This window comes from Acomys russatus, chromosome 9 (genome assembly GCF_903995435.1).
Source record: "Acomys russatus chromosome 9, mAcoRus1.1, whole genome shotgun sequence".
Lineage (NCBI taxonomy): Eukaryota > Metazoa > Chordata > Mammalia > Rodentia > Muridae > Acomys > Acomys russatus.
Genome location: NC_067145.1, coordinates 8,823,528 through 8,849,645, shown reverse-complemented (window position 1 = coordinate 8,849,645; position 26,118 = coordinate 8,823,528). Strand labels below are relative to the sequence as shown.

The 26,118-nt window shown below is 42.0% G+C and overlaps 1 protein-coding gene across 2 annotated transcripts in view; it reads left to right on the top strand.

Annotated features, from left to right (window-relative positions):
* The first annotated feature begins 1,614 nt into the window (after positions 1 to 1,614).
* Cdh6 (cadherin 6) overlaps positions 1,615 to 26,118 on the top strand; it is a 134,713-nt gene continuing 110,209 nt past the window's right edge. For both annotated transcript variants that reach the window (XM_051150980.1, XM_051150981.1), the window contains exon 1: positions 1,615 to 1,849. The gene's annotated coding sequence lies outside the window, so the exon portion shown is untranslated. The remainder of the gene's footprint in view (positions 1,850 to 26,118) is intronic.

Below are 26,118 nucleotides of genomic sequence, written 5' to 3'. Positions count from 1 at the left end.
TGGATACCCTGGTTGGCATATACACATCCGGATATTTTTGCCTCTGGCTTTATTACCTTGGACACAGTCCTTAACATCTACTGTGCCTTTATCAATTTATTTCCTCTGTCCTTTTGTGAAAAAAAAAAATCACACCATATTGACAGAAGAATCCCGTTAAATGGCCTATAAGAATACTTTGTGAGCTGTAAAGGACTATACAGGCATACCAAGGTAGTCTTTCAGATTAAGGTCTGTAGCCTGAAGACTGAGCGGATGTGCAGCAGCTGGCCTCTCCCCTATACATCCTCCACAGCAATTCAAATGGCTACATGAAGAGAACTTGTCCAGCCCCCTTTCTGCAAACTGGAGACAGCTCCTCATCACAGGGACGTCTTTTCAACTCTTCCCACCATCCATGTGCAGAACATCTGTGCTGAGACAGTTCCACACGCAGTTCTTTGAAGCACCGCTGCCTGGAAGGAATACTTTGATTTTGCGGGCTTCATTAAAATGCCTGAACTTCTATTAGGGACACAAAAGATTTTCTAGTAAGAGCTCTCTTGGGAAGAAGACCAACCTCTAGCTAGTTAAATCACTCAGAAGCCAAGTGGCTGGAATGTCTTCAGAGCACCATGCAATGGAAATCTTGCTGAGAGCTTGTAGCAGGCACAAACAGCTGGCTCCGGTCTGCTACTGACCTGGGGTGAAACCATTGTGGTAATTAGATTTAATTTTCTTAATCCAACAGTGCCTGACTGCAACGCGTCTGCATCTCCTATGCAGAAAAGTCATGATTCTCCTTTAACAATGCTTTGACGTATTTAAGACTTCTGCAGCTTGGCCCCTTCATAGTAGAAGTCGCTTCTTGGCAAGTATACAGACAGACATCGTGTCTACCTATGTGTACCAAAGAGTTTAACAAAGACGTTGTCTTACTTCAGTAACTTCCCAGAAAGATCTCCAAACATTAAACACGTCTTAAAGGTCAATATAGACCATGGTCTGCAAGTGTAGTGTATCCTGGTATCAGCTCATTTAGAAAAATGGATCAGCCTTAAAGACAGTGGTGTGCCTGAGGCGTTTGAATTTGAACCGCTTCTACCCTCCCGGGGGCATATGGCTCCATGCTACAGCACTCTGGGGTTACCAAACCCACAACAGCGCCAGAGCTTCTGAAGGTACAAAAACCCCGTGTCTTGAAATGAGAGAAGCAAAGACATTCATGGATCTGTCTTCTCGCGTCTGTTTACGTTATGTAGAACAGCCGTCGGTATTGTTACCTCAGGAGACCGGAATTATTTTATTCGCCTGCAGGTTGTGCGTACCGTCTCCCCAAACTAGCCCACAGCACCACGCGGTACCGTGTCCCCAGGAATCTTAATTGCCTGGGCTATTAGAAAAGAGCATCCAACCGTTGCTGGTAATTGAACACGGTACATTTTGATAGAATAAAAAAAGATCAGATAGAGTCACGCAAGTTCTCAGTAGGTCTTAAACCGTCCTCCCTAAAAAAAAAAAAATTAAGAAAAAAGAGGAAGGGGAAGCCTGGGGCTGCAGGAGTGTTCCAGAGAGCAAACTGCTCGGGACTTCAAACACTGAGAGTCATTCTGTCAAGGGGAGGGGGCGGGCGGGGGCAGGCACTGGGCCTCTGTAACAAAGTCCTCCTCTCTTTGCTCCCTCCCACTTCATTCACTTGCAAATCAGTGTGTGCCCACAAGAGCCAGCTCTCCCAAGCCGTAACCTTCCCATCCCGAGAGCTGCAGTTCCAGCCACAGCAGCAAGAAGCACAGAGCCAGCGACCGTGGCGGAGGCAGGAGCATCCTGGGCGAGTGGCGGGGTGTCCCTCGGAGCCGGAAGGCGAACAGTGGTAGGTTCAGTCTCTGCTGGCAATGCGGGAGCTTGTGCGGTTGCGTGCGTTTCCTCTCTTTCCTTCTCTTTCTTCTTTATATATATTTTTAATTCTGTAGCGTTGATGGAAGCCAATCAGAGAAAGAGAGCGATCCTCTGAGCCGGGTGTGTGCTGTGCGCTGAGTTGGGAGGGATGCTCAGCCGCGAGCTGGGGTGCTGGCAGGCGCGCGGGTCGGGCTGCGTTGGTGGCGCTGCTGGCCCTGCCCAGGACCGGCGCCGCTTCCCGGGGAGCCTGGGCGCCGCTCCTCTGCCGCCTGGTAAGACCGAGACGCCTAGGGGCTTGCGGGGGGTGGCAAGGAACAGTGCGGACAGGAGAAAGCTGCCGACGTCCTCTCCGGGGCGCTGGAGGAGGCGGCTAGTCGAGCTCTAGCTTTGCAAAGTTGCCTGGTCAATTACCAAGGGCGCTAGTGCGTGCAGGATCGGCGGAGCCGTTTGGGGCTTGATTTATTTCCACCTACCCAACAATACAAGGGTCTGTGTGGTAACTGCTTGGGCTGAGTTACGTTTTTGGCTTTGAGAGTAACGCAGAAATTATTTCAGGTAGTCTGAAAACTCTGGAATGTTCCCAATAAGGAAAACTTACAGCAATGGGTTTGGCTGAGAGAATGAGCTAGAGAAAACTGTTAGCTTGCATGTTCGGAGCAGTGCCTGCAGGCTTCTATAGGACAGAAATGCTTAGGTTGCAAGGCAAGTCCGACCCTGGACTTCGAAAATGGAGCACACTGTCCAGGGAAAAGTCATGTGGAAGACGCTGCTCGCTGGTGCTCTTCCAGGTCGGCTCTCACACACACATCTGAGGGAGAATGCCTTCCTCCGACTGACTGTTTAGAGAGCAGACCTGGTGCGTCTGGTTTTAGGTGTCAAATGCAAGAGTGGAGTCCCCAAAGCGTTCCTGTGGAATTTAATGAAGGCGGTTGTTGCAGCGTCCTATACTGCAGCAAAGCTGGGGTCAATTTCTCCGTAGTTATGCGCCTGCCAAGAGTTACGGTCCATCTCGAGATGGGAGATGCTGGCGAGGTCAACGTCTCAGTACGTAGTACTGAGAAATGTCAGTGCTGCAATAAAATCCATATTTTATGGGAAGTTACATTCGGGTCTTTGTGTATGCAAGGGGCTGGTTGCCTAACTTAACTACTTCTGAGAACAGTCAAGAACCAAGAAGTTTAATCATGTGGAACACTCACACATTTCTCTCTCTCTCCCACTCATTTTTTCTATGAAGACACTTTAAAAAAATAATAATAGTCACTGCAAGCTCTGTTGGTCTGTCTCTTCACTTTCACTTACTGGAGTCACACAGTGTAGACTAGAAAAGATGTTTCCTTTAACAGTGTGGCTGGGGTGTGCTTATGTATGGCGGGGGGAGGGGGGGGGGGGGGGGGGCTAACTGTCCAGGAGTGCAAGCTCCTCTTGCGATGCTAACAGAGACAGATAGGGTGACTTAATACTCAACTCCTCAGAGGAGTAACAGCCATGTGAATGCTAGCCAAAGCTGGCTTATTTTCTTTCTTTTCTTGCTGATAGTTTTTTACCTGAAAAGGCAAAACCCTCAGGATTTTTTCTGCTTTGTGGGGAAGAGGGAAGGAGCAGAAAAAACATACCTCCCAATTTAACTTGAGGACAGTCCTTTGTGTTTGGGCACTTGCGTGACTCTGTGTTTGGTTGGTGGTTTTTTCTTGTTGTTGTTGTTTGTTTGTTTTGTTTTGTTGGAAGAGCAGAAAACCAGTTGTAACCAGAAAGGGGATATGTTAAAGCAGATAGCTTTATGCCACGAAGAGGGCAAAGTGCATGCCATGTTTTAAATATGGAGCTCAGAAACTGAAAAGAAATCCAACAGATAACTGTGCTCACCCCTCCCACCCCACATACACGTTTTTCTCTTCAGTGTATTCTAATTAACAAAATGTTGGGGGTGAGATAAGAGGTAGACCCCTTCCTACCTGGTTTTATCGTTTGTGCCATACTTTAGAAGCAGAGGAAGAAATCAATTTCTTCAGAAAAATACAAGGTAACAGCACATTGCTGAGAGAAGAATGCATGATGTAACTCCACTGTATTTGTCCACAATTATCTTCTACTGCCATTAGGAGGAAGTGACAGGCTGGTGTCTCCAGGGGAACTTGCAGTCCCTCTCCTAGTTGGCTTTTACACCAATTTATTGCAATTACATTTTTTTCAGTGCTCACTCTACAAAGAAAATATACGGAACAAAAGCATTTTCCATCAAGTTGTCTACTATTAAAAAAAAACCTGTGTCTCACGTCCTCCACCCTCTGCTTCCACCAGCTTGGCAAGGAAAAACTTGCTGTGAAGCGTCCTCTTCCCTCAGGAACAGGGCTGCCATGTGCAGAAGGCTTGAGACGCTTTCAAACAGCTGACATTTCTAGAAAGCACAGTGTGAGGGATCACATGCCCCTTCTTTACTGCAGCAACAAGTCAGAACAATGACTTCTGAGTGCCTAATTAGTAGTCATTGGGTGGGTGCCCCATCCCAGGATAAAGACAGAGATAACCTGTGGCCAGCATCCACCTCCCTTGGGAACTGTTGTGTGGGCTCCCTTTCTGGCTCTACCTGCTTTGTAGTTGTGATGACAATGTGTTATTAGGCTGCATCTTTCCAGCTACCGCAAACTTTCTTGTTAAGTGTGGAGGGACCTGTAGGGGAGCGCTCCAGGCCTCCACCATGCAGTTCGTTGCAATACAGGTCTTGCTATGACCATAAGAGCACATCTGCTTTTTCTTCATGGACAAGTTAGCACTCTCCAAACAGAACCTTAATATGTGGATCAGGGCAAAGCCATTGTCTGCCATTTCTATACCCCCTCTCACTTCAGGGACTTCTGAGGTATTTTCATAATTTTCTATGTATATAAACTTTTGAATAACCAAAAGTCTACATACAATTACAAATCAAAGCAATACCAATTAATCATGAACCTACCACTATCAAAATCATACAAAATTTTCCTATTTTTCCTATATATTTTTCTTGAACCCTGACAATACCATCCTACCAACTAATAAGAATGAGCTTATAATTCTGACTCCAGCAACTAAGGAACTCTCACCAACAAAGAAATGCTTGGAGAAAAGAAGCGCCAATAATTCTTTTAGGGATCCATGAACATGCAGGGCTTGTGCTGTAATGGAGGCATCTAATGGCAAAAAGTTCCCATTCAAATAAGCATGGGTTCCAAAGTGGCTAAGATTTACATGTTGACCTTCTTCTCATCTTTATATCTTATAACTTTTCTCTATGATGCTTAACAACACCTTTCAGGTGACTTTTTCTGAAAAAAAATATTTATTACATTTTTTTCTTTTATTTGTGTGTATGTGTGTGTGTTGTAAGTATGTGTCTCTGTGTGTGTTTGTGAGTCTGGATATATGTTGTGTGTGTGCTATTTGTTTGTGTACATGTGTGTGCACATGTGTGTATTCCAGGGATGAAGCACAAGTCCATAGGCTTGGCAGCAAGTGCCTTTACCCACTGAGCCATCTTGCTGGCCCTAGATAACCTCCCTCTTTAAAAGCCTCTCCTGGAACTTGGATCAGGATAAGTTCCGGAAGGTGAATCAGCCTTTTCTGCTGCCAATCTTCAGCTTTCAACTTCCAATTTAAAAATCTGTTCTGAAGTTTTAAATGTGTTGCAAATGAGATAACACCCTGCATAAGGCAGTGGCCTTGCCCTTGCTTAGTCACCATAGCCATTCACCGGGGTCCATCAGAGTTAGGGTCTCATTTGTGAAAGGAACGTGTGATGACTTGGTCTGAATTGCATTTTTCAAGGTGCCTGAGCCTAACCAGTGTCTGCTGAGCCCACCTCATTTGCTTCACAAAAATGTGAGAGCACAAATAACTGAACTTTCTGTGGCTTCACTTGTGTCTGAATAATGATTCTTTAATACAAAGACTCAAGAACATTGTGGAAAAAGAAGAAGTGCAGACAAAAAATAAGTTAAACATATACACACACAGGAGAGAGAGAGGGAGAGTGAGGAGAGAAAAGGGGAAGAAGAGAGGGAATCCATTTGTAAAAATACTCTACATACTAAGGAAGAAATATAGAAATGTCTGTTGTGTTGATCTTGCTTTTTATCTCTATATTACCATTGGGATTTCTATCTTAATTTTAATATAAATGAGAGATTTGGACATATTCCTGGGTATAAACAGTAATGGTTTTGTTTGACCCTGCTCTTATAAAAATTAATTTGCCTGTAGTATTAAAAGTGCCTCTTTAGAGCCAGGCATAGTGGCACATGCCTTTGATCCAAACACTTGGGAGGCAGAGGCAGGCAGATCTCTGTGAGGTCGATGCAGCCTATACACACACAAGGAAGAAGAAGAAGAAGAAGAAGAAGAAGAAGAAGAAGAAGAAGAAGAAGAAGAAGAAGAAGAAGAAGAAGAAGAAGAAGAAAAGTTCCTCTTTAGGGCCAAGGCTCTGATTTTCAAAGCAGTTCTATGAGAAACTTCAGATTTTTCCATAATTATTGAACTAACTGAATATAGTCTTTGGAGCACTATCAACTATAAAGTAGAAACATAAGGAACATAGAAGAAAGTGTGAGTAATAAAAAAAAAAAAAAAAAAGTTGGTTCATTTACTAGAGGGGAAACAGTCAGCTTGTTTAAGCCAAAAGAGTTTGGCCCAAGGGAATTATCTTTAGCCAATAGTCTAGCTGTTCAAGACCAGACTATTAAGGGAACTTCCAAGACTTTCCAGTAGAAACATGTGCGGGATGGTGATTCTCATGAGACACCTCTGTAAGTAGGTTCATAGTGTGTGCAATGGTCCCTGTCTCCCATCCACATGGATTTCTAGAAACCATTCCACTTGTTTCATCAATATCTTGACGTGAACACTGTTGAGTGCCGGCTTCTGTAGCAGTCACACCACCTTGCGGAGAGCTATAGGGAATTAAAGTCAGGATGTCACTATTAGAATCTGACTCACAGTACCTGGCAGCAGAGGCCAAATGCTTCTCCTAGCAGATAGGCAGTGCTCTTGTGGAAGAGAACAACTTTTGAAGATGAAGCTCACAATGCTAGCAAGCCGTGGGGTCTAATTTATCTTTCACAGCCCATTACTTGAGAGCCCTCCATGTCTTTCCATACTTTCCTAAATAAGTAGGTGGGACCAAAGATGTTCAGGAAACCTAATAAGTTACAGGAATAAAAAATGCAATTAAAAAAAGTTAAGCTGAGGACATGGCCAAGACAGTAACATAGAAAGACATAGATTTTATGCACGATGGCACACAAGCATCAAAATAGAATGAAATGCTCCTGTTCCACATAGGATCTATATAGTCTTTGTAAGCCTAGTGCTTTAAGAATGATGGCATCCTTGGCATGTTCACACACACACACACACACACACACACACACACACACCTGGTCTCTACTGTGAAATGCAAACCTGAAAATCGACTTCTAAAAAAAATTATCACCTAAAGGAGATAATTGCAGCTTAGTTATAAATTAACCAAGTAAGTATTTTTTTTAACACGGCCAGAAATTCATCAGAATCAAGCAAGTGTTTTCTTATTACTTTAAAGACTAGTAACTCTTGCCTTTCTCGTCTCTTTATTGTCCTAAAAGCCAAATAGATGACTCTGTCCTCTTTGTAGACCTGCAACCCAAGTATAAAATAGTGATTCATACAAAACACAGTACTCGTTATCCATTGTGTATGGTAATGTGAACAAAAGACCGGCCTACTTAGGTAGCTCCCATAGCACCTCCACACTTGGTATAGAGGACTCTTAAATCTACAGAATTGTTAATTACATGTGTGGAGAATGGGATTTAAACAGAGAGAGAGAGAGAGAGAGAGAGAGAGAGAGAGAGATTTTATGTGTCTCAATGTTTTGCTTGTGTGTGTGTGTGTGTGTGTGTGTGTGTGTGCGTGTGTGTGTGTGTGTGTGTGTGTGTGTGTGTGTGTGTGTGTAACAAATACATGCCTAGTATGTGCAGAGGTCACATAAAGGCATCGGTACCTCTGGAACTGGAGTTACAAATGGTTGTGAGTTGCCATAATTCAGGTCCTCTGCCACAGCAACAAGTGCTCATAACTGATGAGCCATCGTTCCCACTGTTAAGTTTGGAATTTGTATATATCCAAATACTAATAGTAATGAATTAAGCTTTACTCAACTTTTCTGTAAAGTCACTCAATATCCTAAGCATTTTACTTCACTTGTGTTTGTTTGGCTAGTTGGTCTTTTTAGAGGTAAGATGTCCCCCTATAGCCCAGGTTATAGTGGAACTCACTATGTAGCCCAGGATGGTTTTCCATTCGCAGCAACCCTTCAAACTCGGCTGATCTTGTACTTGGATGATAGGAATGAACCAGTGTGTCTTACTAAAATGTCAGTTGGGGAGGGGGTTCCTTTGATGGTGTGGGGTTTAAGTCTAGGGTCTTACGCATGCCAGGTAGGTCTGTCACTGAGACTTCTCCCTGGGTTACGGACATTTTGCATCATAACAATCCCACAGTAAATCAAAGGGAAAATCTAATACTTGTTTCCTCTTTACTCAGCCCTTTTTTAGTTTGAATTTTCAGGGAATTTCCCTTTGGGCCAAGCACTTCATGAATGTGCTGTGAGCAAATACTTGTGCTGCCTTAGAAGTTGAAGTGTGATTCTCTCTGAGAAATACCAACAGCAGAGGGCATGGGAATGATTTGATGATTTTGACCAGAGCAAGGCCAAGTTTAAGGCTAAGGAAAATGTTTCTAGGTTATTCAATTTTTAAACTGCATTTGTAATCACACATTAGAGTTTGTAAATGGTAAGAAAAAAAATCATTTGTGGGCTATTTGCCTGAACATAATTATCTCCTCCTGCCATCAGAGACAGCTTCATTGATAGAGGAAGCTCTTTGCGAAAGTACCTAAAAAAATGAAAACCATTCATTTCACTGATTGGAAGGAGCACCCAGCTTCATAGTCTACACACCAGTCCCAAATCATGACAATAACAACACAGCATACCCCAGGAAACTGGGAGGTTGAATAAGATGTATTTGTCAGGTTGGGATGGTCACTTGGTTGGTAAACTGCAGGCTAGATGCCCATGAGGACCTCAGTCCACTCTCAAGCACCCATGTAAAAAGTCATGCATGGACTGGACTGTGGCCCCCACATAGGGAGGAGAAAAGCAGATCCTAGATTTTACTGGCCAGGCAACCAAGCATACTCAAAGACACCTCCCCCAGATCTCAGTGAATAGACATAGTATCTAGAAAAACAAGATGGTGCCTAAGGAATGATGTCCAAGGTTGACCTCTAACCTCCACATGTACACATTCTGAAAAGATGTATTTATATCCTTCCCTATGTGGTAAGTAAAAAAAAAAAAAAAGTTATTTGCCTCTTTTATAACCACAATTTTATTGCTTTATAACTATCACTATATAGTATTTGCTCTAGAGAACATAACAAAAAAATAAACAAAACTCACCAGGGTTTTGTGTAGCCCAGGCTGGACTCAAAAATCCCCATATAGCTAAAAATTACCTTGAACTCCTTCTCTGCCTGTCCCTACCTCCCAAGTGATGGGATTACAGAAGGCATGTACCACAATGCCTAGCTCTGAACTCCTTCTCTGCCTGTCCCTACCTCCCAAGTGATGGGATTACAGAAGGCATGTACCACAATGCCTAGCTCTGAACTCCTTCTCTGCCTGTCCCTACCTCCCAAGTGATGGGATTACAGAAGGCATGTACCACAATGCCTAGCTCTGAACGGATTCCTTTCACGGTAACATTTTATACTCATGCACACACAAATCCACAAATAGCAAAGAAAATAAGAAAATGGTGAGAGCATACGCCTGGCATACATGGGCTACCACTGTTCTCTCTCCTCTCCATTGCCACTTTTAAAAAGCCATGTAGCTCGTCCAGCTTCTGTAGAAAGTTTGGTGATTAGACATACAATCAGGTAACGAGAGGCATGAGAAGGAGCTTGGGGGCTTCATCCCAACCCAGCCATTTGCATACGAGATAATTGATAACCTGGGAGCGGAAGTGACTTATCCGTGGATGCACTACGTTCATTTTGTTCTTTAATCTCGCCCTTTTGTAGCTCGATTTCTAGTCACTGGATGTCATTTCTCTCTGTCATTTCTACTTAATTCCAGCATTAAAAATGAAAGAGGAAATACATCTATGGTATTGTTGTGAAGGTGCAGGCATGGCAACTTACTGATAAAAATAAGGATATAGGCTTTTAGGTTTTTTTGTGTTTCTACATTTTGTCCAACTCCTATTGCTAAGAAACAATGTAATATTTCCTTCAAAGTCTGGCCTGCTGTTTGGGTGCCGATGATGTGCTTTGAGACTGGGTTTATTTGTAACAGCCTGATGACAGTTTTGAATGATCCTTATCCAAATAAATGACTCTTCCAGATCGTCAAAGTCAGTGTCCCTCTTTCAAAAATAAATTTACTGGTTAGTGATTAGATATGAAAAATAATGGCAACCTTTTCTGTGTTTCATAAACCCCCATATATTCTATTTTTAAAACTCATACAATGACCTTCCTTTGAAGTTAAAATGTCAGTTCTTTCGTAAAAGTGTATGTATGGATAAATTATGCTGGGCTTTGCCTTGGCAAGATTAAAATCTGGCAAGCAACTCAATGTCAACTCTTCCCCCTTTTAAAAAATAAAACTGTTAATGTTCCATGAAATCCAAAAGCCTTATGACCAATGGGTTGTATAATGAATGTCTGCATATTGAAAAATGAACCCTCATTCGCTTCCTTCTTATATGGATGAGCAAAAACTAAGGCAACTTGTAATTACAGAAGAGCCAAAAAGACAAACTATACAAAACTATTGAACCAACAGGTGTCCTCAAGTCAAATAATTACAACATGCCTGGAGACATAGCTCAGTGGTAGAACACTTGCCTAGCATGATCAAAACTCTAGGTTCAGTCTCTAGTACTGTAAAAAAAAAAAAAAAAAAGCCTATAGATATTAATTCTAATATTTGGAACCAAGGTGATCTTTGACTACATTAACATGCCCTCTAAAAATGTGATTTTTCCAAGCTGAAGGCCAGAATGTATCACATACAATTAATTTTCCCCACTTGATTGTATAATGGATTGCTCAGCAAGCAGTGACACATTTTAAATTTATGTCTTATCTGATATGCAAGAGTAAACAAGCTCATCTTAACCAAATAAATAATAACAGAGATGTCTTTCATATACCTATGGACAAAGAAACAAACAAAATTCCCCCAAGTGTTGATTTGTATTTTAACGTAGGCATTTTTACTTTAAAAAGTGATGACCCTCTGGGGTATCATATAGCTTTTATCCATGAAAGCAAGTGTATCATGCTTTTAACCACATGAATTGGAAAAAAGAATTTTATTCATCTATCATCCATCTTATAAAATGTTTGAAACTGCTCAATTTCACATTCAAATGAAATATTCTGAGTTCTCCTTAGCAACATGTACTAATTTAACACTGATCAGAGCAGTGTGTGGTCAGACTTAGAAATCACCAATGCAGAATGTCAGGGCTCACCATGACTACTACGTCACTGATGAGCCCTAATGTGGATCACATCGAGCTACTGTATCTCCTAGCAATTATCCTCAAATTAAACTACTTGCCTAAAAGTACCTAGCTGGGATTTTGCCAGTGTTTCATAAAGAATTAATTCTTCAGGGGAGCTGTCTGATACACCAATTTCAGTCTCACTCACTGACTTCACTCTTTTTTATCACAACACGAGATGTTTGGAGCTGGTCCTGATTACACCAGAGGAAATGAAGTAGGATCACTTAGTTAACGCTCCTTGAGAGAAAGAGGCAGTACTCCACCACGCCTAGACACCAAAGGATCAGCTAAGCAGCAAGTTTTGCCTTCCGGAAGCATGCTGACGAACCCATCAGCTGGTTTTGGTGGAAAATACAATCATGCCAGATACAGCTCCTAGACCTGCATTTAAAAACAATGTCTTTATACAATATATTTTAATCATGTTTCCCCTCCTCCAATTCCTCCTATATCCTCCCCACCTCCTGACTCACTCACCAAGCTTACCGTTTTCTTCTTTCTCTCTTTCTCTTTAGAAAACAAACAACAAACAAATAAAAAACAAGAAGCACACAAGCAAATAAACTCTTCAAAAACACAAAAAGAGAATTCAAAATAAACAAGCCAAAAAAAAAAAAAAAAAAAAAAAAAAAAAAAGTCCAAACAAGGCAAAATGAAACCAAAAGTTAACAAAAAATACCATTGAGTCTGTTTTGTGTTGGCCCACTTCTCCCATGGATGGGGCCTGCCCTCAGGTGTGGTTAATACACCCAGTGATAAGCCTGTGGAGAAAACTGATTTTATTTTTGTCAGTGGGTATCAACTGCTCCTAGTGTACTCCAAAATATCTTTTACTGTAGTTTATAAAACAAACAAACAAACAAAAACCTCCCCAGCTTTTGAATTGAATTTAAGTGGACTTATTTTATGTCCTGAAAAGAAAGAAAGAAAGACATCATTTCAGAGATGACCACACAAGACAGCTGTGCAGTGTGCAACATAGATGATCAAAACTACCCTCCCCAAACAGGGTACTAAATGAGACAGTGGCTTTATTTAAAATACATTGTTTAGAGCTATCTAGGAAAACAAAATGCTCTCAAGCAACTAAATTTAATGTGATCTACTGAGAGAGTTTAATGTGACAGACAGGAAGAGAATCGATTATTGAAAGGTAGGGCGAGATTAACAGGACACAAGGTGGATTTGCACCTTGATGCTCTGAGCACTAAAAGAACATAGGTTTGCTTCCCCTTTTGTATTCCCAAAACACTAAACTGGGTTATTTTATTTTATTTTTGTAAAGATCTATTTGTTTATTTTATGTATATGAGTGATCTGCCTGCATGTACACCTGCAAGCCATAAGAGGACATTGGATCACACTATAGATGGTTGTGAGCCACCATGTGGTTGCTAGGAATTGAACTCAGGACCTCTGGAAGAGCAGTTGGTGCTCTTAACCTCTGAGCCATCTCTCCAGCTCTAAAATGGGATTTTTAAAACTGACTTACTTTCTCCTTCTTACTCTATATGATAATCTTTTCATGGTGATCGATTAGAATGACCAGTCACAGAAGACAAGGGCCAAAGTTTCCCTGTTTAATAACTAAGAAATGTGTGCTAACTTCCATGGTGTTACAAAAAAAAAGTTCCTTAAAACCAGGAGAGAAATGTGGACTGCATTAAACTCAACAATTCAGAAAAGCAGCCACCAGGCTCCACATGCTACAAAGATGCTCCGCTTGTCAAATACTTTCCAATTTAGCTTTTACCTGATTGACAAGTGTTCCTAAGGATGATATTCAGCCAAGTTTTGGGGAAATTCATTATTTGACTCTTTCCACAGCAAAAGCCCTTCTGATACAAATAGGAGACGCTTTATGGAATAGATAAACCTAGGCTGGGGAAATGAGAAAATGGTTCTAAAATATCGCCTTCCTGTCACAGGATCAGAATTCTCCGATGGGGGCAGCCCTGGTGACGGAGCCCAGAGTAAGGGCTCAGGTGAAATTCACTCACAAGATACAAAAAAGAATTATCTTGAATACATATTTTTGACTTGTTTTCATGAAAGATGACTTATGCTAGTGAAGGTATAATTTTTCTGACCTGTGCTGATGACTTAATTTTTAATAACTGACTCCTTTCAAGAGAGTCTATTTCAAAGGGAGCTCTGTCAATGGTGTCTTGAGAGGCAGAGGGCCTGAAATTAACAGGCTGCCCAGCCTTCAAAAACGAAGCTGCCTGACCCTTTCCTTCCTCTAAGCAGACTTCTTATAAAATTGGTATTAAGCATTGTTGCCTGGAGCCTGATTAACAATTTATGCTTTCCTAAGCAAATTATAGGAGCCTGTCATTTTGGTTTTTTTTTTAATTCTTAATTTGTGTGTGGAAACAAAACATAGTTCTCACTTTCTGTGGTGTGTGTGTGTGTGTGTGTGTGTGACATCAACTCTAATTTAAACAATGTCTTCCTGAGAATTTTTGCCTTTACAATTTTACTGTCCATGTAGAGACTATTTTCCCTTCTAATAATCAAGACAGCTCTTACTTGGTAAGCACATGGACTTTTGCCTCTCACTGAAATGGCTGTGGTGGCGCATGCCTTTAATACCAGCACTCAGGAGGCAGAGGCAGGCAGATCACTGTGAGTGCGAGGCCAACCTAGTCTACAAAGTGAGTCCAGCATAGCCAAGGCTACACAGAAAAACCTTGTCTCAAAAAAACAATTTAAAGAAAATGAAATGACCCGATGTGTTGCTTCTTAAGAAGAAAGACAATTGAAGGAAACAAAGTAGTAGAATAACTAAAAACTATCTTTTAGAGAGGGCTCGCAACATAACGGTCATTCTAAAGAATGTAAATTCTCAACAAGACTCTGAAGTAAACACTGTCAGGCTTTCTGAGTTACAAGCTAAAACTGGAAGAAAGCGCTTCTGTGCCTTGCTCTGAAGTCCCATTGCTAGCACTTAAAAGTAGAAATGATATCCTGTGCTGTTTTAACTGCACACTATTGCAGCCATTATGCTTAATATGTAAGACTATACATACATGTATGCATTATGTATTCAAATAATGAGTGGGTGGGTAATAAGTTATATAAATAATAGGTGATTGTGATAAACACAGGTAGATAGATTCAATACAAAAGTAAAAGGCATACAGATTACACATACACACACACACACACACACACACACACACACACACACACACATGTGCAGAAAAAGCCCACTCATTTCTTATGACTCAAAAACATAGTAAGAAGGTTCCTCCTTCCTTCCTTCTCATCTCTCAGTTCACTGGTCTGCTCTCTGGTGAGTTAGGCCAACTAATCGTAACCAGATCAACAGATTTCAGCCTCACAGAGGTCTCTTTGCTTTAGGCCTGGCTCTTCAGTTTAATTTGAATCAATCTTTTAATCTCTTACTGTTGCTCCCAAGGGAAAGCTGGCAAGAGTGTTTGGAAGGTTCAGACTCATGGGTTATTAGTTAATTCATTCCATAATAGTTATCGAGAGCCTCTGTGCTCAGCTCTGGCTCTCTGAAGGCCGAGCTAGCACAACATCCAACAGCCATGTTGGAGAAATGGTTTCATTCCTCACTCTTTGGTCCACAGTCTGTGCTTTCCATGGAAAGCCTAGGATGTTATGGATTGTGTTATCCATCCTCCCTACATTTACATCCTAAAGGAATACAGAAATAGCATTGAGTCTTAAGTGACGCTATGGTTAACAGGGTTTCTATTTGTTTTCAAGTTTGTCCTTTGACATCCTGCCAGCTTCAAAAATAATATCGCATCCATCTTCCCCATCAAAACCTAATATGGTCTTAGTGTTTTGACAGTGTGTCTCAGAATATTTCCATGATCTTTCTTTTTCTAATGCCTACCATTTCTCCAGTAAATGACTTTTCCATTAAAAGAGAAATACATTTTATCAAAACAATTATTTCACACAGAAAACTATGTGAAATTCAGGATTTATGATGACCGTGTTTCTACTCAGCTCAGGAACTACTTAATGAACATTTTGTGCAAAGGGTGGTGGCACCATGTGCTTTGACACTAGATTGGTTTCGGTAGGTATTCAGTATTTAATATGACTTAAAAGTCCTCGGAGAAACTTGAGCAATAAACAGACAGAAATTATGTATGGAATGGATGGATCAGTTTGGCTTTTGGAGTCATGTGAGGTGAAGAGAAAAGTCTCACTATGAAACTAAATACGCAGGCCAGGTTAGAGCGTGAACTCACCATCATCCTCCTGCCTCAGCCTCTTGAGTATTGGGATTACAATCTAGGTCACCACACCTGGCTCAAATTGGGACTTTTCATCATGAAATAGATTAGGATAGCCATAGCTAAGTGTGAAGTTGAATATGCTGACCAAACTGAGTGTGTATTCAGCCAGCATGCACTGGGACAGATCTCCTAACTGCTGGCTCCCTGGTGTCCTCACTCATCTTCATTTTATTACGAATTTCACCAGGGGAAAGGTCCGTGACTTTGTTTCTTTTCGGACCTTCCCCTCCCCTCCGCCCTCCCATCCATTTCTCACTGCATGATTATGTCATTGCCTATCCTTAGTCTCAGGGCAGCTGTCATGCCCCCTTTCAGAAGCCTCTGCAGCCCTGTCTCAGGCTGCCCTACCGCGTCGCATCGTGTCTTGAGAACAAGGCCACCGAATCGTATTTCCAGCTCTTAAGACCTTGCAATGCTTTTGATAAACAGCAAGAACTCATTAAATGTTGGTTGAAAGAACAAATGGAAACTGCTCATTATGGAACTTTGGGCTACATTTACACACTTTTACATTATTCATGTTGGACGTTAGCTTTTTTTCTAGTAATCTGCTTTCCTTCAGATGCACTGAGAGGCAGGTCCATGCCAGTCTTCTGAGCTGTTCAAAGAGGCACTCAACAGGAGGGAGATCACTTCATTCCTCCTTCTCTCTTTCCTTTACCCACCCCCCCCAACAGGTCCTCTCTCTCTCTCTCTCTCTCTCTCTCTCTCTCTCTCTCTCTCTCCTCTGTCTCTCTCTCTCTCTCTCTCTCTCTCTGTCTCTCTCTCTCTCTCTCTCTCTCTCTCTCTCTCTCTCTCTCTCTCTCTCTCTCTCTCTCTCTCTCTCCCATCATATGATCTTAGTGCCTTTGACCAAATATCTGAAAAGCAGTTGCAGACCCTAACTGAAGCGTCGGCTAACAGAATAATTGAACACTTTATCTGAAAGTTGGTATTTCTTCAGTCAGTCTACCTACCCCAAGGTATAAAATTATTATGTTTTCATTTCTGTGCTCATGTTGGATATTGGCTATATGATGGGTTTTTTTTTCCTCATAGGCACAGACTTGTATGATAAACCTTGGTTATCTTTTGGTTTATTATCCACCCACAGTCATACATCAAAGGGAATCTACAAAAGCATCTGCGGGCGGTTCTGTATGCGTTCTATGGGCATGGTCATTTTTTCCCTTCCAATCCCCACCTTGCGAATGTTTCTTGGGTTTCTATAGGCAGTCAAATGACAGATTCTATATGCTTTGCTGGTGCCTTTAATGTAGCTGTATGAAAGAAGGGACGTGAAACTTGACTACATAGTCCTGTTGTACTCCTTGCGTGGCAGTCAGTGCACAGACTAGGATCCTCATGAAGACTGCCTGGCAGTGAATACACAGCTCAGCCCTGCTCCATCTCGGAATGTCAGATGTTTCATAAGGTTATGAGATGCAGCGAATGAGATTTGGATGGTGTTCTTTATACTTCCGTTAAATGTGCAGAGGCCTCAGGACGGCCATTCCTAGTGCTGTTTTTGGCCCTTGCACCTCTCTGCTGACTGACACTTTGAATCAGTAATATTATTCATTAGCACAAGGCATCTATCTAAACTGGTTGACAGAGCTCTCCTCCCAAACCTCACCCGCAACTTGAGATGAATATGGGAGTTAAAGGCTGTTTGGAAGTGAGTGACTCAGTAGAACTAAGGGAGTGCCACCGTTCACAGGGAAGACATCAGAAGAGGAGGCTCAGCCATCTTCAGCATCAGAAGAGCTGATTGCTCCCAGCCCTTTGCGTCCCCACTCTGCATTACAGCCAGTGTGTTAGGATGCTGGGAGCCCTATTGTGAGTAAGAGAAAAATCTCATCTCAAAGAAAGGGTCCTAGTGAAGTAGGCTCCAAGACAGGTGACATAAGCAAAAACCCAGGATCATTCTCTCGTCATCTTGCCCCACACAGCATCAAAGTCATTCACCCAGGGATTTCCTTCAGAGGTTAAGATGTTTCCAGCTGGAGACTGAAGCTATAAGCTTCCTTTTTCCTGTCTAGCTGAGGGGAGTAGGGGCAGAGAGACTCTTCACAATTAAAGATTAAGGGTAGTTGCCCCCTTGCCTCCATTGAACCAACTCAGGTCCCATGCCAACCACTCTCTACTACAGAATTAATTTCTGAGATTTTATAGATGCTATTTGGCCTTTGGACTAAAGAGTCCACCTCTCTCTCTCTCTCTCTCTCTCTCTCTCTCTCTCTCTCTCTCTCTCGTGTGTATGTGTGTAGAATACACTTGAATAAAACTGGAATTCTATTAGGAAGGAAGAAAAGGTGAGAAAAGCCTGCTGGGTAGCCAAGCAAATCCGTCTGCCACAATTTAGTCAGAATCTGTGTTGCAGTGTGTGAAAATATAGGCATTATGTAAGTGGGGGATTCGATGGCAGTAGGCTTGACAAACCACGGCTTCAGAGGTAATAAAGAGCCAACCCACCTACCCTTTTCCACCGAGTGAGGGTTACCTACAAAATGGCAATTTATAGCAACACTTCACGATTTGAGTGATCTCTGCTCCTGTCTTTTATTTTAGTTGGTGCCTGAAATGGGTTTTTGCTGTGTTTGTTTTGGGAATAGACTGACTAGAAATACATCACTGTCCAAAAAGAAAATATTTTTTTCATCTAGGGATTTGAGGCTTAACTAGCTGGAAGGGAAATATAATTTCAGTTTGTTCTCATAGTCTCATCTGGAATAACCTAAAGAGATTCAAAGGACACCCCACCATGTGAGCACCTTCTTCCCTCGGGGGCTTGAGCTTGGTTTATCTTTTTCTAGCATGTTCTATAGGGTTTTCTTAAGCAATGTTTTTGCCTTGAGCTCTGTCCTAACCACTGAAGCTTTGAGAAACTTTTAAAAGGTGTCCTTTAAAAATAGCACCAGCAAACAGTATTCTTTTTTTCTCCTACTATAAATATCGCAAATTCATCTTAAGAAGGCCTTTTTTTTTTTTTAACCCTTTGTGGCTTTATTTGAAAGACAAGTGAGCTGAAACATAGATGTTTATCTGAATCCAACTGAAAACATTATGAGACATTATTACAAAATATAAAATGAAAGGGCACCGAGTTCCCTTTTGTACTGGGTAGTTCTAGGCAGAAGTGGGGTTCTTGGGCTGCGTTTTGCTAATATGTTTATATCGATGTGATGTACGCCACACAAAAGGGTGTTCCCAAGATGAGTGAAGCCAAACAAAAATCCCCTTGATCTCACTTGAATTTTTCAGAGCTTCTGCACCCCCTTAGATTCGTATGCAATACTGTGATTTTTGCCTGTGTGCAAATGTAATTAAAACAATGTTTGGGTTTGGATTTTTTCAGTGAATTCTATAGGAGAATTAAGGAACTCTGCCACCGATGGTTTGTACTAAACCAAAAGAGGAGCTGTTTGTGAAATCCGGAGATGGGGAGTGGGGGTGGGGCATCTTTCTCATGGTACTCTAAGGTTGTTTCTGTGTGACAAATCAAGTCTCAGGAGGACTGTATAGATAAAGTAACTACCCTCCAGATAGATACCCTATATTGTGAGGGACAACTAAGATAATACGAGAAAGGATTTGAGCTTGATGGGCTGGAAAAGTGATACAACCATTAAGGTTCTTGTCATTTAAGCAGGAAGATTTGAGTTCAGACCCCCAGAAACCATGTAAAAACCCATAAGCCCCATGCTAGGATAGAGAGACAGGGCACTGCCACGGGCTTGTTAGCAAGCCAGTCTAGCCAAATTAGCTAGCTCCAGGTTTAATGAGAGACCCTCCCTTTCTCAAGAATAAGGTGGAGAGCTTAAAGATAATGCCAAATGAAGATGAAGCCTGGCTTACACACACACACACACACACACACACACACACACACACACACACACACACACACGAACTTTAGCATTGTACCCAGCATCCAAGAAACACCCCTGCCTCAATGTTAGCTGCTTATTCGCTGCTACTGTTACCATTGGGTTTTTTCCCAAATTTCCAATCAGTGTGGAATATTTTTAAAACCATCTTTCAGGCTTTTAAAAATATTTCACTCAGTGGAGTGCAGCACCACATTTTTTTTTTTTTGATTGTTACAAATGAAATGTGCCACTGAGGGGGCAAGATGCCCACAATTCTGCTCCCTAAAATGTGATTTGGCTGACACAATCATGTGCCAAATGCAGCTTAAATTCAAAATTCCCTCAGAGCATCTTCTGCCCTGTTCCCGGAAGTCTACTACCCAAGCAGGGCTTCTCGTTGGGGCCTGTGGAGGTGTGAACCAACCACAGCCAACATGAAGTGAAATGGAGGCTGCAGATTCTGTTATGGAATTTGTTGTCTCGCTCTGTGGTGGTACTCTGGCCTGTTTCTCAGGCAAGCCATCACAATGGTAGCATCAAAAGTACATGACGTTCACCATGAGTGGAACACACACATAAACACACACACACAGACACACACACACACACACACACACACACACACACACACACACCAGCTTTACTACCAAAAATGTCCCCAACAAAGTGGAGAAAGTCCTATCATTCTAGAAATGAAGTCTCTGGCTGGTTGGAGCTGCTTGTCTAATCTAATCCTATGTCCCTGGGCATCCCACCTCACCCCGCCCCCATAAATCTTACTTTTCAATAGTCATTCGTTCCTTTATGATTCATTCGTTCACTTCGTTTTATACTTTCACATAGTACTTGCTGCCTGTGTGGTAATAAAGATGGGTTCAGCGATGAGCCTAGTTCCTTTTCCTTCCACAAGAGCTTTATGTCTCTAGGAGAAAGTCTCAAAAGGAATAAACATTCTGACTGCATCGTCCTCGAATCAGAAAACACAAGAGCTTATGGCTGACAGGAAAGGACGTTACAGCACAAACAGCCAAACTATGAAATGAAGGTTGCAATGTACCTATCAAAAAAAAAAAATCAAGTTGCAAACTTTCAAGCATGAGGCAGAGTGCATTTACTGCAAAGGCACAGAGCCTAAAGTTAAAACTACATCTCCAGTCCGTACTCAAGGGAACTAGCTGTCGATGTCTCTGTCCTACGTGGAGTTCAGTTAGAAAACATGTTCTCTTCAGCTTAGGAAGGGAAGAGCGCTTGGGGGGGCAAGGGGTTCGGGGGGCGCGAGGTTGCGGGGGTTCCTGGCACACTGGTGGGTAAGGAAAGCCAGCAGACTGTTAAAGAAGGGGTTTGGTCTGTGTAATAAACGCTGCTCAAACAGGTTTATGCAGGATGTGAGTCTAAGTCTTCCTAACAGCCTCTAAAAGCCTCTGTTGAAAGCTACCTAAAAAGTGCTTTCCTCTTTTCCTGTTGGACTGTCAGCTGGCAGACACCTCTGGGAAAGGGGTTTACCTACTAAAAAATGCCACCTAAATAATGTCGGCTTAAAATACCTGTAAAGCCATTTGCTGAATGGCACCTCACCCTCTGCCCTTCGCCCTCCCCAGCCCTATCTGATTTGCCAATTACTTCCTGCAGGAATCTCCCGAATTCTCTGACACCCGTGCTGACATAACATCCCATCCTGGCAGGCAACTGCCACTTCTCATTGAAAAATGATTACTAAACATTTCAGCACCGGCTCCCAGGAAGAGCTCCCTCCTCGGCCACAGCACTGCCATTGTTTCTTCTCTCGTTGCCCCAGCCCCACTACTTCAACCCTCTGCTCCTGAGGCCATGGTGGCTTCTGAAACAACACGGGCGCGCGGGGGGGGGGGGGGGTGTTGTTAAAAACCCACGGCCTTGGGGAATCAGAAAAGACGCATAGAAAAGAATCTTTGCCAAGGGGGAGATGGGGGAGGGGAACCTGGCCAGCAAGCTGGGAAAAAGCCAAATACACAGGGCAGCCAATTCAGAAAGAGGTCATGGGAGCATGTCAAACAACACTGCCGTTCTTGTTTTAAACATTTTTCAGTATTAAATTCTGCAGGCCATTTTCATACATCCTAAGGAGAACAAAATATCATCTACATATTTTTTAGAGGCATTAATTAAGTTTAGCCCTGACACTAAAGAGTAATGGTCTCTGACCTAAGCCCCAACCTCCAACTAGGGAATTTGGACGAGGCTAATGGCTGTCGTACAATCAGATCTGTGTCACATATTGAATATAGGTCAAAGGATGACTTCTCCCTGCAGAAAACAAAAATAACCTTTCGAAGACACCATTTTATATTAGCATAAGCCCATATGCTCTGGCTCAGAAAGACATTATGTTTTATCTAAGAGGAAATCATATTGAGAGAAAAGCACATTGGGAGCCAAGTTATTCGGCAATGCAATTGCACTTCTATAAGCCTTTATTTACTGATTGGAGATAAATCTTGACCTGAAATTAATGAAAAACTGAGCATATCCTGATAAAGTTTTGGAAACTCGTATGAATTTGAATCTTTGGGGGGGGCTACCGTAAAAACGTGTAGCTTCAAAATGTTTTAAACACTCAAAAAAGAAAGAAAGAAAGAAAGAAAGAAAGAAAGAAAGAAAGAAAGAAAGAAAGAAATTGTAATTCTTGTTAGTCGCTCCAGGAAATCCAATTGAACTGGATCAAGTCTTAGATATGAATGGTTAGATTCCTTTTCTTTTATCCATTTGGTACTGTAGTGCTGCTGTTCAGGAGGTCTCTTCCCCCATTTGAGATAAAGCAGCAAACCTTTACCACTGTAATTCTCATTGAGGAGTCCCTTGAATGATGAGAATCATCAACTTTAATGTGTTTTCAACTGTAATTGTCAGTAAAGTCCCTTCATAAGCACCTGCCAACTACTTAATGATGCTGAGTATATCACATGCCCGTCTTTCTGAAAATACTTAACGAATTTCTAAATCCTTTAAATATATTATCACATAGAATCAGATCCTCAGTGAACCATAATAAACTTGTGTGGCCATAAACTCTATTCAACCAGTGCTCCAGTCTAGTTGAAAGTCGACGCTTTGAACTAACTCATAGCATTTCATTCCTTGTTTTGACTAGCCATGCTTTTAAGGATGCAGTGCAGAAGGTAGGTTAAAGGACTATGTCTACTTAGGGAAAATAAAATGTTAAACTGAACAGCTTGGGTACTATTCAGTTCTACTCGGTAAGATAACTGTTGATTAGACCATATCGATGCTTTGACAGAGGTACGTAATAGATTAAACTTCTGACAAAGTTAGGTAAATTGAGAATCTATGTATGGTGTGCAGGAGACTCATTGGTGGTTTCAGTGTTTGTATGTGTAAACTAAAGACGCATGTGTGGGCTCAGTGGCAACTAAGTTTGGGAATCAGTGACCTCAACTGCACGCTCACTAGTAGGCTAGCTTGCTGACGTCATCCAAATTCTTTTTCTTCAGTAAGGTTAAATGAGATCTGGGGGTGGAGCCTTCATATAATTCATGGCTTATGGTTGAACCTCAGTACATGTTAGCCATTTTGATTATTATTCCCAACCTAAACATGAGCACAAGGAAACATGGGATCCTCCCAAAATACTGCATAGTATATCATGAAGACAGTAAGAAAGAGGGGTGGTATAGGAAGAGCAGAGGAGACAAAGAGGGTTATAAGAAAATGAGGCCGCTTGTTCATACACTCAAATCTGTTTTCCTGGTTCGACACCGGCCAGGGATGTTCTACATGAGTGAGTATTAAGGTGACAGTAAAATCTGTATTTTCTGACAGTGGGGTGGGGTGGGGGGAGGTCTGGAAGACACAGGCTGCCATTTTAAGCAGGAGGAGGGCTCTGACTTCTTCAAAGCCTAAGTCATCCTGCTTCAGAAGCAGAAAGGATCCCTGCACGTGTTCCAGCTCCACCAGACAGACTCGTGTGCAGTTTAAAGGACTCAGCCATGCTCACATCAATGTACTTTTAGAACTTCTAATATACCTAACTTTTTAAAAGTGATACTCTCTGGGCTTAAGAAATTAGTTTCAATTAAGGTTTACAAAAAGATCGTATTATATAATTCTTTGGGGGAAATTCTAATACAAAGATCTAAAATCTGTGTCGGTAAAGCCAGATCCAGCTGCTACTAACTATTGTATGGCCCACCAGCTAAGAATGTGTTTTACATCTGTGTACATGTATGTTTCTGTGCATATGTGTGCATGCACATGGGGAGGTGAGAGGACCACTTCAGGTGTTGATCCTCATAAGCTGTGCACCTTTATTTTGAGGCATGGTCTCTTGCTAGCCTGGAATGCACCATGTAGAATAGGCTGGCTGACAAGCAAGGCCCAGGAACTCATTTCTCTCTGCTTCCGCAGCACCATGCCCCACTTTAAAAAAATGCATATAAGAGACCTCAATACCTCTCATTACAGTTGCATGGCAAGCACTTTCCCCACTGAGCCATCTCTCCAGCCCCTGGTTCTTATAGTTTTTTGTTTTGATTTCTGTTTTTAGAGACAGGATTTCTCTAGATAACAGAGCCCTATCTGTCCTGGATTTTCTTTGTAGACCAGGCTGCGCTTGGACCCACAGAGGTCTGCCTGCCTCTGCCTCCTGTGCACTAAGATTAAAGATGTATGCCGCCACACCCAGCTCTCCTTTTTACAGTTTTTAATGATTGCAAAAAAATAAAAATATTACTTAACTATATTACTTAATGAATATTAATGAAGCTATCAAACATTATCTGACGCATTACATAAAATGCAAACTTTAGTCCTTATAAGTAAAGTTTTATTGATACAAAACCTTTATATATTACAAGATGGAACCCATACCCCATATTGCTTGAGTAATCAAGAACCAGAGACTATATAGCCCAAAGGACCTAAAATAAAATCAATTACTACTGGTCAAAAAAAAAAAAGTAGTTATAAAATAATTCCTAATGTTTTCTGCTATACTCATAGATCTGGGCCTTGTTCAACCATTGCCAGAGAAACTTCCTCCTGCAGCAAATGAGAACAAATAAAGGGACCCACAGGCAGGTATTACACAGATAGAGACAGACCTTGAGGCACTCAGCCCTAAATGAGACGTCTGCATCAAATCCCTCCCCTCAGAGCTCAGGGAACCCTGCAGAAGAGAAGGCAGAAAGAGTGTAAAAGCCAGAAGGGATGGAGGATTCCATTAAATCAACATGAGCAAAGCTCATATGAAACCACAGAGACTGAAGCAGCATACACAGGGCCTACATGGGTCTGCACCAGGTCCTCTGAATATATATTATGGCTTCCAGTTTAGCACTTCCATAGGATTCCTGAGGGTGTGAGTGAGCGGGTCTCTGATTCTTGTGCCTTATCTTGGCTCTCTTCCTTCTGTTTGTTTGTCTTGTCCAACTTCAATGTGATGGATTTTCATTGTTGTTTTTATCTCGTTGTAGTTTATTTTGTTATATTTTATTATCTCTCAGAAGCCTGATCTTTTCTAATAAGAGACAGAAAGGGAATGGATCCAGATGAGGGAGGATGTGGGGAAGAATTGGGAGGAATAGAGGGAGGGGAAAGCACAATCAGGATATATTATGTGATAAAAAGAATCTATTTTTCAATAAAAGGAAAAAATCAATTAAGTAGTTGCATCCCAGATCGTATATGAGTCATGCAGCTTAATGTCTGGCCCTTATAAAAGGAGTCTACTGGCTCCTGTGCTGTGTGCTAATATAGAAAACCAGAGGGGGGAGGAAGGAAGGGGGAGAGGTAGGGAGAGAGATCCAATTTAGAACTAGGTTTTATGCAAAAATTCACTTAGAAGTCAGATACTCATAGAAACCAGAATGGCAGCTTGATTCTTGGGCTAGCCCACAAAGCCTGTTAGAGTTTGTAGTGCCTGTAAGGATAAGAGCCTGAGATATAAAAGGCTAGGGTTTGCGGTATCCCCTTGAAGGGCTATTACAGAGGTAATAGAAATTCTAGGAGGTGGGGCCTACTGGAGGCATGTTAGAACGCTGCGGGCATGCTCTTGAAGGGGGTTTACAATACTGGTCTCTTCCTCTCTCTCTCACTCCCAGCTTCCATGAGGTAAAAAACTTGGCTCATGATGTTCCTTCTCACACAGGCCGAAAGCATCAGGCCAACCAACACGGAAGGAACCCTCCAAAACCATGAGCAAAGCACACTAGTCATCCCGTACCGTTGATCTAGCTTGGGTATTTGTCACAGTGATAGAAAGCTGACTAACACATAAGGTTGGCAGTCAGTGCTTATAAGTCCCAGAAGAGAGAAAGAGAGATTTCCATAACTCCTCCCTGGAGAAAGGCTGTAGATGTGTACGTAGGGCCTTCGGACCCTTTTCCATGAGCATTTTCGTGTTCTTTGAGCAGAGCATTTAATTTTCCTCTCAATACTCAGCCAAGGCATTTGTAAGTACACAACTTAGACCCAGGAAGAGAAGTAGCATCTTTTTGGTTCTGTATTATATGT